Here is a 16,265-nt window from a genome sequence, read left to right as displayed (position 1 = left end):
TGTTAACAGTATCCTGATTTCCTTTTGAGGACCACCTATCACCCACTAGCTATAGTCTCAGTAATGCCCTAATCAAAGTACTCTGTCTCGCTCCTAATCAAGAGATAAACATGTAACCAAGATAGGTCTATGTGTTCTCCAGGGCTTGCTTGAGTAGAACAACATGAGGATGCAAAAAGTGGTTGGATCTTGTTCATAATTGCAGCACTACCTTAGACATTCTCAATTGGTTCCTGCTTTCTAAGCCTCCAGTGCTGACCTGATACTTGTCATTTTCTGACTCTGGTTCTCTAGGCTTCCATTCAGTTCTTTGAGATACATGACTACCCTCCAAAAAGTAAATATCTTAAGTTGGATCCAGGATCCAGACCCAATCTATCTCTTTCCAATACATTACTTTGGTCCCCTCTATAGTAAGATAGAAATAGGTGGGCAAAATTGTTTTGTATATTTGCAAGTGACTTGATTGCTCAGAAAATCTAGTTATAATGTAACTTGTATTGGTAGAGCTTGTTTCAGAAACACTTCAATCTGCATGCACATGGCAAGCAAACTAATTAGTATCTTGATACCCAGCACTGGACTTTCTTTCCCAGGTTTGGCCTTATTGTACCTTTATCCTAACAGTTAAATAAGATAACATTTTTAAAAACCCAAAAACAAATTATTTCATTGGTACTACTAAATAATTTAGAAACAATCGCTCATTTTAGTGAAACTAAAATGGAATATGTCAATCTATGTGGTTCACTAGAAGGTAAAAAAATGCAATTTTACTTTCTCTAATAATGCTTGAATTGTGGAAAAAGAAGAGTTGAATACTTTCTAATTATTTTTCAGAAGAATTTGAAACTTTCCATTAACTTTAAGTGGATGTGTAAGAGTATAGATAAATCATCCATTTTCCTTATTTCTTCAAGAAAATTGATATAGGGCAGCGGACTTGGCCCAGTGGTTAACGGGCGTCTGTCTACCACATGGGAGGTCCGCGGTTCAAACCCCGGGCCTCCTTGACCCATGTGGAGCTGGCCCATGCGCAGTGCTGATGTGCGCAACGAGTGCCGTGCCATACAGGGGTGTCCCCCACGTAGGGGAGCCCCAAGCGCAAAGAGTGCTCCCCGTAAGGAGAGCCGCCCAGCGCGAAAGACAGTGCAGCCTGCCCAGGAATGGTGCGGCCCACACAGAGAACTGACACAACAAGATGACGCAACAAAAAGAAACACAGGTTCCTGTGCTGCTGACAACAACAGAAGCAGACAAAGAAGATGCAGCAAATAGACACAGAGAACAGACAACCGGGGGGCGGGGGGGGAGGGAGAGAAATAAATAAATAAATAAATCTTTTTTTTTTTTTAATTGCTATATAAGCCATTCCAACATTTTTAAGTTTTAAACATTTACAAAAGGTGCTTACAAATATGTTTAAAATTTCAGACACCAAGAACTCAAAAACTACCTAAATTATATAGAGAAAGAGCTCATCGATCATTACCCAACCATTGCAGCTTTTCCTTGTCTATTGCCATCAAGAGCAAGGCCTAAAATCAAGGACACATTCTCAGCCAAAGAGACATTTGAGTGAGCAAGTGTATTTTAGATTTGTTATTTCTATTTAGTACTTCATTTAGAAATGAATTTGTATTTCCTCCTTAAAAAATCAACACTTTAGTCATTAGTTGCCTTTGGAGACAAATCCCACAAAAAGTGACAATCTTTGAGGCCTAATAGGTAGTTGCCCTTCTGTTCAGTTTTTATATATTTTTTCTTCATCCCTTTCTAAGAAATAATATGTTGCCATGTACAGGCAACTTAGGGATGATAATCTTAGTACTAATAAAACTAATAGGGAATTGGACTTGGCCCAATGGATAGAACGTCCGCCTACCACATGTGGGGTTCACGGTTCAAAGCCCGGGCCTCCTTGACTCATGTGGAGCTGGCCCATGCACAGTGCTGATGCACGCAAGGAGTGCCGTGCCACGCAGGGGTGTCCCCCGCATAGGGGTGTCCCCCGCATAGAAGAGCCCCACGTGCAAGGAGTGTACCCTGTAAGGACAGCCGACCAGCGTGACAGAAAGTGCAGCCTGCCCAAGAATGGTGCCTCACACACGGAGGGCTGACACAAGATGATGCAACAAAAAGAAAAAAACACAAATTCCTGGTGCCACTGATAAGGCTAGAAGCAGTCACAGAAGAACACACAGTGAATGGACAAAGAGAGCAGACAACTGGGGGGAGGGGGAGGTGCAGGGAAGGGGAGAGAAATAAATAAAAATATTTGCAGTGAGCCAGTTTGCACGCAAGTGAGTTACACAGCAAGATGAAGAAGCAACAAAAGAGAGACAAAGGGGAGAATCAAGATAAAATGCAGCAGAAACCAGGAACTGAGGTGGCGCTGGTGATAGAAACCTCCGTCCACATTAGAGGTCCGCAGGATTGAATTCCAGTGAATCCTAGAGGAGAAAAAATGAGAAAAAGACAAAAGGAGAAATAGATACAGAAGGTCACACAGTGAATGGACAAAGACAGCAAAAACAGCAGGGCAGGGAGAGGAGGAGGGGGAGGGGGAAAATGAGGGATCAGGAAGCAGATGTGGCACAAGCAGTTGGGTGCCCACCTACCACATGGGAGGTCCCAGGTTCAGTTCCTGGTGCCTCCTAAAGAAGATTAGCAAGACAGCGAGCAGATGCGATGGGATGGTACAGCAAGGTGACGCAACAGGATGGTGCAACAAGAGATGCAAGAAGAAATCCCCAATATAAGACACAACAATATAGGGAATGGAGGTGGCTCAAGCAATTAGGCATCTCCCTCCTATATTGGAGGTCCCAATATTGGTTTCCATTGCCTCCTAAAGAAACTAGGAAGATGAACAGATACAGGAAATGCAAAAACAGTGAGCGGGTGGGAAAATATAAATAAATAATTTTTTTTCAAAAAATCAACTGGAGAGCAAGTATAACTCAGTGTTTGAGTGCCTACTTCCCATGTATGAGGTGCCAGGTTCAATCTCCAATATCTCTTTTTAAAAAAATGTATAAAAGCAAAATGGCAGAAGAAAGTTCTGTATTATCTGTAGTTATTATAAACATAGTTACTCACTACTCAAAAGGCAAAGATGGCAGAATGGAGAAAAATATGACCCAACTATATGCTGTTTAGAAAAGACTCACATTGAATTCAAAGTCACAAGTAGGTTGAATGTGAAAGGATGGGGGAAAAAAACTTTCCTTACAAATAGTAATCAAGAGAGAATGGGGAGGCTCTTCTGATGTCAGGCAAAATAAATTTTAAGTCAAAAAATGTTAAAAAGGATAAAATGGGAACTATATATTGATAAAAATATCAAATTATCAAGAAGATATAATGATCACAAACATATACATGCACCTAACAACAGACCTCAAAATTGTGAAGCAAATATTGACAGATTTGAAGGCAGAAATAGATGGTTCCTCATGAATAGTAAAATAATCCAATATACCACTTTTAATAATGAATAAAACATCTAGGTAGAAAGTCAGTAAGGAATAGAGCACTTGAATAATATTATCAATGTACTAGGTCTAGCAGACTTACGTAGAACACGTCATCCAACAACAGCAAATTATACATTCTTCTCAAATACACACGATCATTCTCTAGGATAGATCAGATGTTACATTACAAAACAAGTCTCAATATATTTTAAGGGAGCAGATGTGGCTCAGGTGGTTGAGCACCTGTTTCCCACATGGGAGGTTCCAGGTTCAGTTCTGGATGCCTCCTAAAAACAAAACAAAAAGAAAGAAACAACAAGCAACAAATAAAAAAATCAACTCAGGGGAGACAATGTGGCTCAGTGGTTGAGTGCCAGCTCCCCCGACCCTAGTACCTAAAAAAAATATATATATATATGAAATCATACAATCTATCTTTTCTGATCATAAATGGAATGAAGCTGGAAATTGACAACAGATGTAGAACTGGAAAATTCACAATTATGTGAAAATTAAACTAAACAATACACTCAAACAGCCAATGGGTCATAGAAGTAATCAGAAAGCAAATCAGAAAATATCTTGAGGCAAATGAAAATGAGAAAACAACCTACCAAAACTTATGGGATGCAGCAAAGGCAGTGCTCACAGGAAAATTTACAGTCCTAAATGCTTACATTAAAACAGAAGAAAAATTAAAACCAGTAACCTAACCTCACACCTGAAGAAACAAAAAGAAGAGAAAAATCAAAGTGAGAAGAAGGAAAGAAACAATAAAGATTAGAGCAGAAATAAATGAACTAGAGAATAGAAAAAGAAAAAAGTCAACAAGACCAAAAGTGGGTTCTTTGAAAAGAGCAATAATGTTTACAAACCTTAGCTAGATTGGAAAAGAGAAATAATAAAAAAAAATTTCACGAAGAGTGGTTAGTACTAATATCCCTACAGACATAAAAAGGATTATAAGTGCACATTATTGGGAGGCGGATGTGGCTCAAGCAATTGGGCTCCCACCTGCCATATAAGAGGTCCGGGGTTGATGCCCAAGGCTTCCTGGTGAAGGCAAGCTGGTTCATGTGGCGAGCTGGCCCACGCAGACTGCTGGCCTGCAGAGACTGCTGGCCTGCACGGAGTACTGCCCCATGTAGGAGTACTGCCCCGTGCAGGAGTACTGCCCCACACAGGAGTGCTGGCCCACACAGAGAGCTGGTGCAGCAAGGTGACACAACAAAAAGAGACACAGAGGAGAGATAATAAGAGACGCAGCAGACCAGGGAGTTGAGGTGGCAGAAGAGAATGATCACCTCTTTCCCATTCTGTAAGGTTCCAGGATCAATTCCTGGAACCACCTAATGACAATACAAGCAGACACAGAAGAACACACAGAAAATGGGCACAGAGAGGATGTGTCACAATGGAGGGAGGGGGGAGAAATAAATAAAAATAAAATAAAAGTAAAAAGTCAAATAGCCCAATTTTTAAAAAAGAGCATATTATTACAATGATATAGCAACAAATTAGATAAACTAGATGAACAAATTTCTAGAAACACACAAGTTCCTAGAAATGTACCAATCACTAAACTACTGAAGAAAAAACAGAAGATCTCAACAAACGAATAAGTAGAGATTGAATCAATAATCAAATACTTCCCTTGGAGCAGACGTGACTCAAGCAGTTGAACACCTGCTTCCCAAGTTTGGTCCCCAGTACCTCCCAAAAACAAACAAACAAAAAACAAACAGCAAGCAAACAAATGAAAAAACCAACTTAGGGATGCCGATGTGGCTCAATGTTTGAGTGCGGGCTTCCCAAATACGTGGTCCAGGGTTCAATCCCTGGCCCCATTACCTCAAAAGATAAAAATAAAAAACTTCTCAAAAAAGAAAAGCTCAAGACTAGATGATGGGAAGCGGATGTGGCTCAAGTGATAAGGCCTCTGCCTACCATATGGGAGGACCTAGGTTCGATTCCTGGGGCCTCCTGGTGAAAAAGGAGAGAAAGCGTGACAATGCAACAAGCGGGGTGCCTACGTGGGTGCCTGTACAGTGAGCCAAGTGCCCATGTGGTGAGCTGAGTGCCTGTGTGATGAACCAAGTGCCTGTGCGATGCCCACATGGTGAGCCAGTGCCCACATAGCAAGCTGAGTGCCCTCCTGGTGAGCCAGTGACCACGCAAGTGAACCATGCACCAAGATGATGATGCAACAGAAGAGAGATGAACGAGAGTCAAGGTGAAGCACAGCAAAGACCAGGAACTAGGTAGTGCAATTGACAGGGAACCTCTCTCCACATCAGAGGGCCCCAGGATCGAATTCTGGTGAATCCTAGAGGAGAGAGAAGAGAAGACAAAAAAGAGAACTAGATATAGATCACACAGTGAAGGGACACAGACAGAAAAAAAACAGCAGGGTGGGGGAGGGGGGAAGAAGAAAATAAAAGACTAGATGACTTCATTTGTGAATTTTACAAATATTCCAAGAAGAATTAACATGCACACTTCTCAAACTCTACCAAAAATTTGAGGAGGAGGGAACACTTCTAATTCATTTTATGAGGCCAGCATGAGCCTAATAACAAAGCCAGATAGAAATATCTCAAGAAACCCATATCCCTTAAGAATATAGATACAAAAATCTTCAGCAAAACACTTGCAAACCAAATCCAGTAGCACATTAAAAGAATTGTATATCATGATCAAGTGGGATTTATCCCAGTAATGTAAACAAGTTTCAATAAAAGAAAAGCAATCAATGTACTCTATTACATTAATAGGATGGAAGAAAAAAAACACATAATCACCTCAATTGATATAGAATATGCATTTGATAAAATCCAGCATACTTTATTGTTAAAAATACTCAGAAAAAATGGAAATTGAAGGAAATATCCTCAACATGATAAAGGGCAGATATAAATAACTTACAGCTAAAATCATACTCAATGGTGAAAGACTCAAAGTTTTACCGCTAAAATGAGGAACAACATAAGGTTGCCTGTTATCATTTCTATTCAACACTGTATTCAATTGCTAGCAAGGACAAATGGGAAAAAAAAGAAAGAAAAGGCATCCAAATTGGAAAGGAAGAAGTGAGACTATCACAGATGGCATGATCCATGTATAAAAAAATCCTGAGCAATTTATAAGAAAATTAATAGAGCTAATAAATTTATTCAGCAAAGTGGCTGAACAGTAAGATCAATAAACAAAAGTCAATGGTGGGGAAAGTGGCTGTGGCTCAATCAGTTGGGCTCCCATCTACCATATGGGAGGTCCTGGGTTCGTGTCCCGACGCCTCCTTGTGAAGGCAGGCTCACCCACACACTGCAGAGTGCTGCCCAGCCAGCAAGTGCCATGGAGAGCTGACTCAGCAAAATGATGCAACAAAAAGGGAGACAAATGAAAACCCAGAAGAGGGAAGAGGATTTGGCTCACCTGAAAGAGCATCTGCCTACCACATGGGAGATCCTGAGTTCAAACACACCATGTGGTGAGCTGGCCCGTACGCAGGGCTGATGCGCGCAAGGAGTGCCCTGCCACACAGGGGTGTCCCCCACATAGGGGAACCCCATGTGCAAGGAGCGCGCCCCATATGGAGAGCCGCCCCACGTGAAAAAAGTGCATCCTGCCCAGGAGTGGTGCTACATACACAGAGAGCTGACACGGCAAGCTGATGCAACAAAAAAGAGACACAGATTCTCGGTGCTGCTGACAAGAATACAAGCAGACACAGAAGAACACATAGCGAATGAACACAGAGAACAGACAACTGGAGGCAGGGGAAGGGGAGAGAACTAAATAAAAAACAAATGTTTAAAAAAAAACACAGAAGAATGCACAGCTAATGGACACAGAGAACAGACAACTGGGGGCAGGGGAAGGGGAGAGAAATAAATGAAAAATAAATCTTAAAAAGAAAAAACAAGAACGCACAGCAAATGGACACAGAGAGCAGACAGCAAGCAAGCTGCAAGCAGGGGTGGAATAAAATAAAAAAAAAAAAAACAATGGTGGCATACCAGCAAAGAATAACCAGAAAAGGAAATCAAAAAAAGAATTCCATTTACAGTAGCAAATAAAAGAAAAAATATTTAGAAATAAATTTAACCAAAGTTGTAAAAGACTAATACAGGAAGAAAATTATAAAACATTAGAAAGAAATTAGGGGAAGCAGATGTGGCTCAAACAACAGCGCTCCTGCCTACCACACAGGAGGTTCATGTTTCAGTTCCCAGTGGCCCCCAAAAGACAGCTAGCTGGGCAGTTGTGGCAAGTTGACACAAGATGATGCAACAACAGACACAAGAAGGAAAACATAATGAGAGACACAACAAAGCAGGGAACGGAGATGGCTTAAAATATTCAGTGCCTCCCTCCCAAATGGGAGGTCCCAGGTTCAGTTCCTGATGACTTCTAAAGAAGCAAGGGAGACAACAGACAACAGCAAGTGCGAACAATGAGGGGGTGGGGAGTAATAAATAAATAAACAGACAAACAAATAAGATAAATCTTTAAAAAAAAAAAAGAAATTAAAGACCTAAATAAATAAAATGCTATTCCATGCCCATTATTAGAGGAATTAATACTATTAAAATGCCAATACTACCCAAAACAATTTATAGATTTAATATAATCCCAATAAAAATTCCAACAGCCTTCTTCAAAGAAATGGAAAATCTAATCAAGTTTATATCACAAGGTGTGGCAGTTTGATATTGTTTATGGATTCCAAACATAGATACTGGATTATGTTTGTAAACTAGTCTGTGCCCTAGGCATATTAGATTATATTGGATTCAGAGGTTTCACTTTTACTTGATTAAATAATGATTAAGACATTGCATCCACACCCCATCTTCTGGGTGGGGACACACAGATAAAAGACATAAAAAAGGACAGAGTTAAGAGTTTTGGATGCTGGAATCCCAAGAAGTAAACACACAGGAGAAGAACACAGAGGAATAGCAATGGTTCCTTAGACATGGCAGAGGCCCCAGGAAGAGAGATGAGTCATTTACCTGATAGTTCACAGCTGGCCTTGTGGAGGCAGCAGAGCAGCTGAGCCTTGAGAAAATCAAGCCCTGGGGAGAGAGGCAAAGCCTACAGAGCCTCATACTCTACAGCTGACCTTGACAGAGCAGTTGAGTCCAGAGAGAAATAAGTTCCAGAAGAGAGACAAGAGTTATCCCAGTCTATAGCTGATATTGGAAGAAACTGGTACCACAGAGCCTTAAGAGGAAGAGAAAGGCTGAATGTCAGCAGCCATCTTGCTGTGGCAATAGACTCTGGTGAGGAAAGGAACTTATGCTTTATGGCCTGGTAAACTCTAAGGTTCTATGCCAAATAAATACCCTTTATAAAAGCCAACAGATTTCTGGTATTTTGTATCACCACCTCTTTGGCTGACTAATATAAAAGTATTAGCCAAAAACATTTTGAAAAGGAAGATCAAAACCAAAGGACTCACATTTCCAAATTTCAAAACTTATTACAAAAGTACAGTAATCAAAACAGTCTGGTACAGCACTTTGGCAGGCATATAGACCAGTGGAATAGAATTGACAGCCCAGAAATAAACCACATGTCTATGGTTAAATGATTTTTGACAAGGGTACTAAGTTCACTAAATGGGAAAAGAATAGTCTTTTCAATAAATGGTGCTAGAAAAACTGGATATTCACATACAAAAAAATGAAAGTAGACCTTACTTTACACCATATACAAAAATTAACTAAAAACAGATCAAGTAACTAAATATAATACAGGAATTAAAAAGTATAGAACTCTTAGACGAATACATAGGGAAATGTCCTTTATTAGAAAACAGATTCTTAGACTTTACATCTAAAACACAAGCAAGCTAAGGAAAAATAGATAAAATGAATTTTATAAAAATTAAAAACATTTGTGCATCAAAGGCCAATAACATGACAGTAAAAAGACAACCAACATAACTGGAGAAAATATTTGGAAACAATATTTCTGATAAGGGTTTAATATCCAGAATATATAAAGATCTCTTACAACACAACAACAACAAAAACAAACAGCCCAGAAGTGGACGTAGCTCAAGTGATTGGGCTTCCGTCTACCATATGGGAGGACCCAGGTTCTATTTCTGGGGCTCCTGGTAAAAAAAAAAAAGAGTGCCCACATGGCAAGCCAGTGCCCATGCAGTGATCTGAGTGCCCATGCAAGTGAGTCACACAGCAAGATGATGATACCACAGAAGAGAGACGAAGGGGAGAGTCAAGGCGAGGTGCAACAGAAACCAGGAACTGAGGGAAGGTGGTACAGGTGACAGGGAACCTTTCTCCACATCAGAGAAAGGTCCCCAGGATTGAATCCTGGTGAATCCTAGAGGAAATAGAAAAAGAAGATAAGAAAAAAAAGAAATAGATACAGAAGATGACACAGCAAATGGACACAGACAGCAAAAAACAGCAGGGCGGTGGGGAAGGGGAGGGAAAACAAAAGAAAACAAAACAAAACACACCCCAATTTAAAAATGAGCAAAAGACTTGAATACACATTTCTCCAGAAAATATGTACTAACGGCCAATACGCACATGAAAAGATAGCCAACATCATTAACCATTAAGGAAATGGAAATCAAAACCACAACAAGTACTAACTACCTCACACCAGCTAGAATCGCTATTATTTAAGTAAAGGAAACACAAGTGCTGACCGGATATAGAGAAAGAGAAATACTTTTGCATTGTTGTTGGGAATGTAAAACGGTACAGTTGTTGTGTTTGGCAGTTCCTCAAAAAAGTTAAACATTGAACCATAAGACCCAGCAATGCTATTTTTAGACATACACAAAAGAATTGAAGGTAGGGACTTGGACAGGCATTTGTACTCCAATGTTCATAGCAGCATTATTCACGAGAGCCAAAACATGGAAACAGCCTAATATCCATCATCAGGTGAACTGATAAACAAAATATTGTAAATACACATATAATGGAATATTATTCAGCCCTGAAAAGGAATGAAGTTCTGAAACATGCTACTACATGGAAGAACCTTGAAAACATTATGCTGAGTGAAATACATTGGACACAAAAAGACTGATATTGTATGATTCTACTTATTGAAATACCTAGAATATGTAGATTCATAGAGGCAGAAAGTAGACTACTGGTTACTCAAGAGGTGGAAGGAGAATGAGGAGTTAATGCATAATGGATAAAAGGTTTCTGTTGGTAGTGATGGGAAATTTCTGGTATGAACGGTGGTGTGGGTAGTACAACATTGTGAATGTGATTGAGCCCAGTGAATTGTTTTCGTGGGAGTGGTTGTAATGGTAAAATTCATGTTGTATGTATGTTTCCACAATTTAAAAAGAGAAAAAGAATGGTAAAAGAAACAATAACAATTAAATGGAACACATGACCTTGGACTTCTTCTAATAATGGAGGAGAAAATGCCTAAGTGGACTTTATTTAGACAAATGAAAATTTTCAATTAGACTGTAAGCTTTATATCCCTGTTAAATTTCTTGAACTTGATCATTCTACTTAAGTTTGTTTATATAACTTAATATCCCTGTTCTTAAGAAAAGTATATGAAAATATTAAGTGTTCAAGGAGCATGATGTATATAACTTACTCTGAAATGTTTAGAAAACGGATAGATGAATAGATAGATGGGCTAGATAGATAGAAGATGGGTAATAGATGTAGTTGATAGATTAAATGGGTAGATGAATGGACTGATAGATGATAGATAGTAAAGTAGAGAGGTGGATAGAAAGAAAGAAAAATAAAGAAAAACTAATGTGGTAAATGTGATGATATGTTAGAAATTAGGTTGGTGGATCTGGGTATCTAAATGGGGGTATGTGAAGTTTTCTCTATGGGTTTTTTTATTATTTTGTAAATTTCTTACGAGTTTGAAATTATTTAAAAATAAGATTTTTTTGGTGATCTATGTATCTTTTTAAAAAAAGACCATTTAATAAAAATAAATAAATAAATAACAAAAGAACATGCTACAGCAAAATAAAAATCATACTAAGTCCAAATTAAAAAAATAAAAAACAAAAAGTTTATTAAAAAAACTAAGTGTCCTTAATTTACAGTGGTGATAGTAGCATAACATTTCGAATGTAATTAGCACTACTGTATTGTATACTTGAAACTGGTTAAAGTGGGAAATATTATGGTCAATACATGTTACCTCTATAAAAATTTTAAAAGAATGTCAGAAGGAATCTTATGCTATTTATACCTTTAAGTGATATAAGATTTCTTGTTAAAGTCAATAATTAAGAAAGTATCTTATGCATATAACAGAAATTATAAAGGAAAATATTAATAGATTTGGCTACAACTAGAGCTGATATATGACCAAAACCATATGGTCATATAACATAATCAGTTAAAAGACAAAGGAAAAATTGGGAAAATATCTGTAATATATGTCAAAAGATTAATAGCCCCTAATTTCCCTTGTAATTTCTTCGAGCCATAGGTTACTTAGAAGTGTGTCATAATCAACCTCCAAGATCCAAGTTGGCTCCCAATTATCCCTGCCTTCTGGAATTCATAACCTTGTATAGACCACTCCTACACTGTACCAACTTTTGTCTGTTGAATCAATAGGATATGGTATAAGTGATGTTATACCATTCCTAAGATTGGGTAATAAAAAACACAGTGCCTTCCTGTTTACTTTCTCTTGGGTCACTCACTCTGAGGGAAACCAGCTGCAGTGTCAAGTCCAGCCCTTTGGAAAGGCCCATGTGGCAAGAAAACGAGATCTTCAGCCGACAGCCACGTAAGTGTGCTTGGAAGCAGATCCTCCAGCCCCAGCTGAGCCTTCAGATGATGACTGCTGCCCTATCCGAAGTCTTGACTGTAACCTAATGACAGCCCCTGAGCCAGAACCAGCCTGCTAATCTGCTCTTGAATTCCTGTTCCACAGAAGCTGTGATGTCTGTTTTTTTCAGTTTATAAACAAAACAACAACAAAAACTGTGTTGTGCAACATTGCACATGTAGTAGAAGAGTCAGACCTCAAGCTTACATGAAGTATGATGCCTAGGTTCTTTCAGCAACACCAGGGGTTAGCAAACTTTATTTGGAAGGGCTAGGTAGTGAATATTTTAGGCTTTAAGGCCATACAATCTGTGTTGCAACTACTTTACTCTACTCTGTATCTCAAACGCAAGCAAGTAAATGAATAAGCACAGCAGTGTTCCAATAAAACATTATTTATAAAAACAAGTACACTCTACAGTTAACCAACCCCTTGAACTGCCATTTATATCCAGGTTTAACTAACACTCACTAATAGCTTATCAGGAGTGAAGCATTGGGTTGGGTACTTTCATCTAAAGTGAAATTATGAAAATTGCCATTGTAACTGGACTATAGAGAAAGCCTTCTGTTTAAATTAGTGGTCCTTAAGCATTTTTGGAGTCACAGATCTCTTTGGGAATCTAATGATGATCATAGCCTCTCTCTCCAGAGAAACACATATAAACATGTATACACCCAAATATTTGTACACAAATTCCAGAAGTTCATGGACTTTAAGCCCATGCAAGGTTATTTTCGATGTCAAAGGACCCTGGTTTAATAACTTCAGGTTAAACATTGTGGCTTTTGATACTATTGTTATTCAGTTGTGAGTCTACACCAGTGGATGGTTTTCATGAAAATATAATTTATTTGACATGAATCTATTTTAATCACCCATTTCATGGTAACTTTGGGGTGGGGGGAGGTTAATCCTTCTTAAGAAACGTGTTTTGAAGAATATAGATCTTGAAAATTTTGATTGCAAAGTTCCTAACACTTACAGTGGTTTTTCTTCCTGTCTGTGATTATGACTGAAAATAATTCCCTGTGGTCATGCACATACACATCAGCATTGTATGCCTACAAGGGTTTCCTTTTGTGTATTGCTGGGACATTAACTATAGATAATAATAATAATGGTGATAGCATGAAGATAATAATGTGGTTGCTCAACACAAGGACTCCAGGGTCAGAGCGAGTTGAGATCTCAGTTCTCCCATGTACCAGCTATGTGAAATTGGCTACGTCACTTAACATATGCTGAACTTCTGCTTCCTCATTTAATTAGTGAGGATAATTTTGCTACCCTTCATTTAGTACTTAACCACGCATCTGGTCTTGTGCTAAGCACTTTTCAGATTATCGCTGAAGTTCATCACAACAACCTTATCCACGTTACCCCATTGTACAGAAGAGGAAACTAAGGCATAAACAACTGCCCAAGATCGCGTAACCACCAACTGGTAGAGCCTGCTATTAAGCCCAAGTGGTCTAGAATGAAGACTCTGCTATTAATCCCTAAACTTTATTAACTCTTCTACTTTATGGGTTGCTATAATGATTACATACAATACATAAATGTATATCACAGTGCCTTATACAAGTTAAGGCAGACTGATTTCCATGTAGATGTTTACAGTCTGTCTACCGATTCAGTCTTCCAAGAAGCTCTCTTCAGCAGAATCACCTGTTTCAGCTTGTTGTGTGTCAGTTAAGTCTGGCAGCTGCCTGAGATTTCAAGGACACATGCCTAGCCTGCCTCATTCCACAGCTAGAATAATCAGTGGCATTTTGAGCATAAAAGCAAAATTTCAAAGGATCCCAAAAAAACAACAGCAAGAAACACAACTAAAGGAGACCCCGAAGGGAGATCCTTGTTGCAGTCACTGGAGTGGTGACTCACACTGGGTCACATTGTTTCTGCACTTTGCTGACTGCCAAAGAGCAGCTAGCCTTGTCATGAAAAGCAGACACCAGGGGCACTTAGCAGACTCATGTTCACCATGAAGCCAATTCATTTCCCTGACCAGCCAGTGATTACGCTCAGGTTTTAAGGTGGGCAAAAAGCCTACTGACACCACAAGAATTAAAATAGATAAGCGTATTTTCCTTGATTGTTGGTTCAAATGTAGTTTGTTATGATTTATGTTCCTTTGGTCTGTTTTAGGGTGGTCTTCCATTTCAAATGTTCTCTTTGGCTTATACAAACTAATTGACAAAACAAAACAAAACACAAATGAAGACTAAATACAAAAAAAACTGAAATTAGTGCTCTAAGTAGAGAAAAATGATTGCATTTATTCTCTTTAATATTCCATGTGACAGCAATTCCTAACTCCTAATCAGGAGGAGAAACCAACTCACCTCATTATCTCATAGTCTATCAAAATATGTTGTAAATCTGAAACATTGTGATAGCTGGTTTTAAAGCCTAACTGTGATTCAACCACTCATATGCTGATGTTGTTTTCTGACACAGAAAACAATGCAAGGAAACAGAGTCTGATTCAATGAGGCACAGACATAAGGGCATAAAGTTTGAGTATGTTGTACAGAGGTGGACCAGAAAAACAAAAAATTGTAGATAGTCAAAGAAGTTTTCTGGAAAATGCTTCCAAGCCATGAGGTGCTGAATGAGTGAAATAACTCCCATCCATCCTTCAGGTCTCAGTTTCAATATCAGTTCGTCACCCCCCAACCTAAATTAGGCCTTGACACTCTACCGCTCTGCACTTGCTCTTCTCAGCATATATCACATTTGGTAATCTGCAGAATGATTGTTTGTTTAATATCTGTCTTTCCTCTAGAGTAGGAGTTGGCAAACTGCAGTCCATGGGCCAGTTAGGCCGACCATCTCTTTTGTTGCTGTGAGCCAGAATGGTCTTTACATAAATGTGTGTGTGTCTGGGGGGGGGGGGGAAGAATGTTCTGTGATTTGAAAATTACATGAAATTCAAAATTTCAGTGTCTATAAATAAAGGTTTTATTAGAACACAGCCACCCTTGTTTATTTAGGTATTGTCTATGAAGGCTTTCTTGCTACCACCGCAGAGGAATGTAGCCGTGACAGGACTAGAGGCTGCAAAGCTGAGGTAAGAGATTATAAGAGGAAGGCAAGGAAAAAGTGTTTTAGGGATTTTGTAGAATTCATATACTAGATTCAGGGCTCCAGGGTTTCCTAAAAATGGGGATGGGACAGATGGTGAAAAGTGATTTTAAGACTTTTGTTTGGGGAGAATGTCTTCTTCAGCCTTCTTGATGTCACACACAGTTAGTGAAGAGAGTTGAAAGTGTGAGAGGAATCCAGGTACAAAATGACTAAGAATGATTTTCATTCAGCACTCCATGATGCTATTTCCCTCAGCTTGAGCTCTGGTTTCTACTTGTAATTCAGTCAGGAATAGAATTCCCGAGAATTTCTGGCATTCTTTTTGGTGGAGAAATTGTACCTAAAGATGACAAAGTAGAAACTTAGATTCTTCCTCCTAAAACTGAACTTCTCCCTTACACTTTAACTCTATCCATATGTTTAGCTTGTCTGCAGAAATAAATGCTCACATCTTCTCTGCTTCAGAAAACTTGGAGAAGAAACTCTAGCTGTTTTATTCCTTTTTATCACAATAACTATTTTATTACAAGTATTGAATTTTCTGTTAATATTAAGCAATTTAGTTCACCAAAGGACATATTAACCAAAAACTGCTTTTAAATAAATATAAACAAGTTAAATTTTTTAAAAGAAGTTATTAATTCATCCTGAATGGCAAGTATTTTTGTTTACATAAAGCACATTCATATCTGTTTTTGAGTAATTAGGTAGCCTATATATTCAACCAATTAGGCTAACTGCAAAAGATCGAAAATAGCTTGTGAGATATGACAACCTAAATTTAGACTATTTGCATAGTAGTAGCTAATTAATATATGCTCTTACTCTGAAGTAATTTTTAAGATTATGAACCTTAAAAGCAAA

This window comes from Dasypus novemcinctus, chromosome 14, assembly GCF_030445035.2.
Source record: "Dasypus novemcinctus isolate mDasNov1 chromosome 14, mDasNov1.1.hap2, whole genome shotgun sequence".
Taxonomy (NCBI): domain Eukaryota; kingdom Metazoa; phylum Chordata; class Mammalia; order Cingulata; family Dasypodidae; genus Dasypus; species Dasypus novemcinctus.
The sequence above is the reverse complement of the archived record's forward strand: the minus strand, read 5'-3'. Positions refer to the sequence as shown.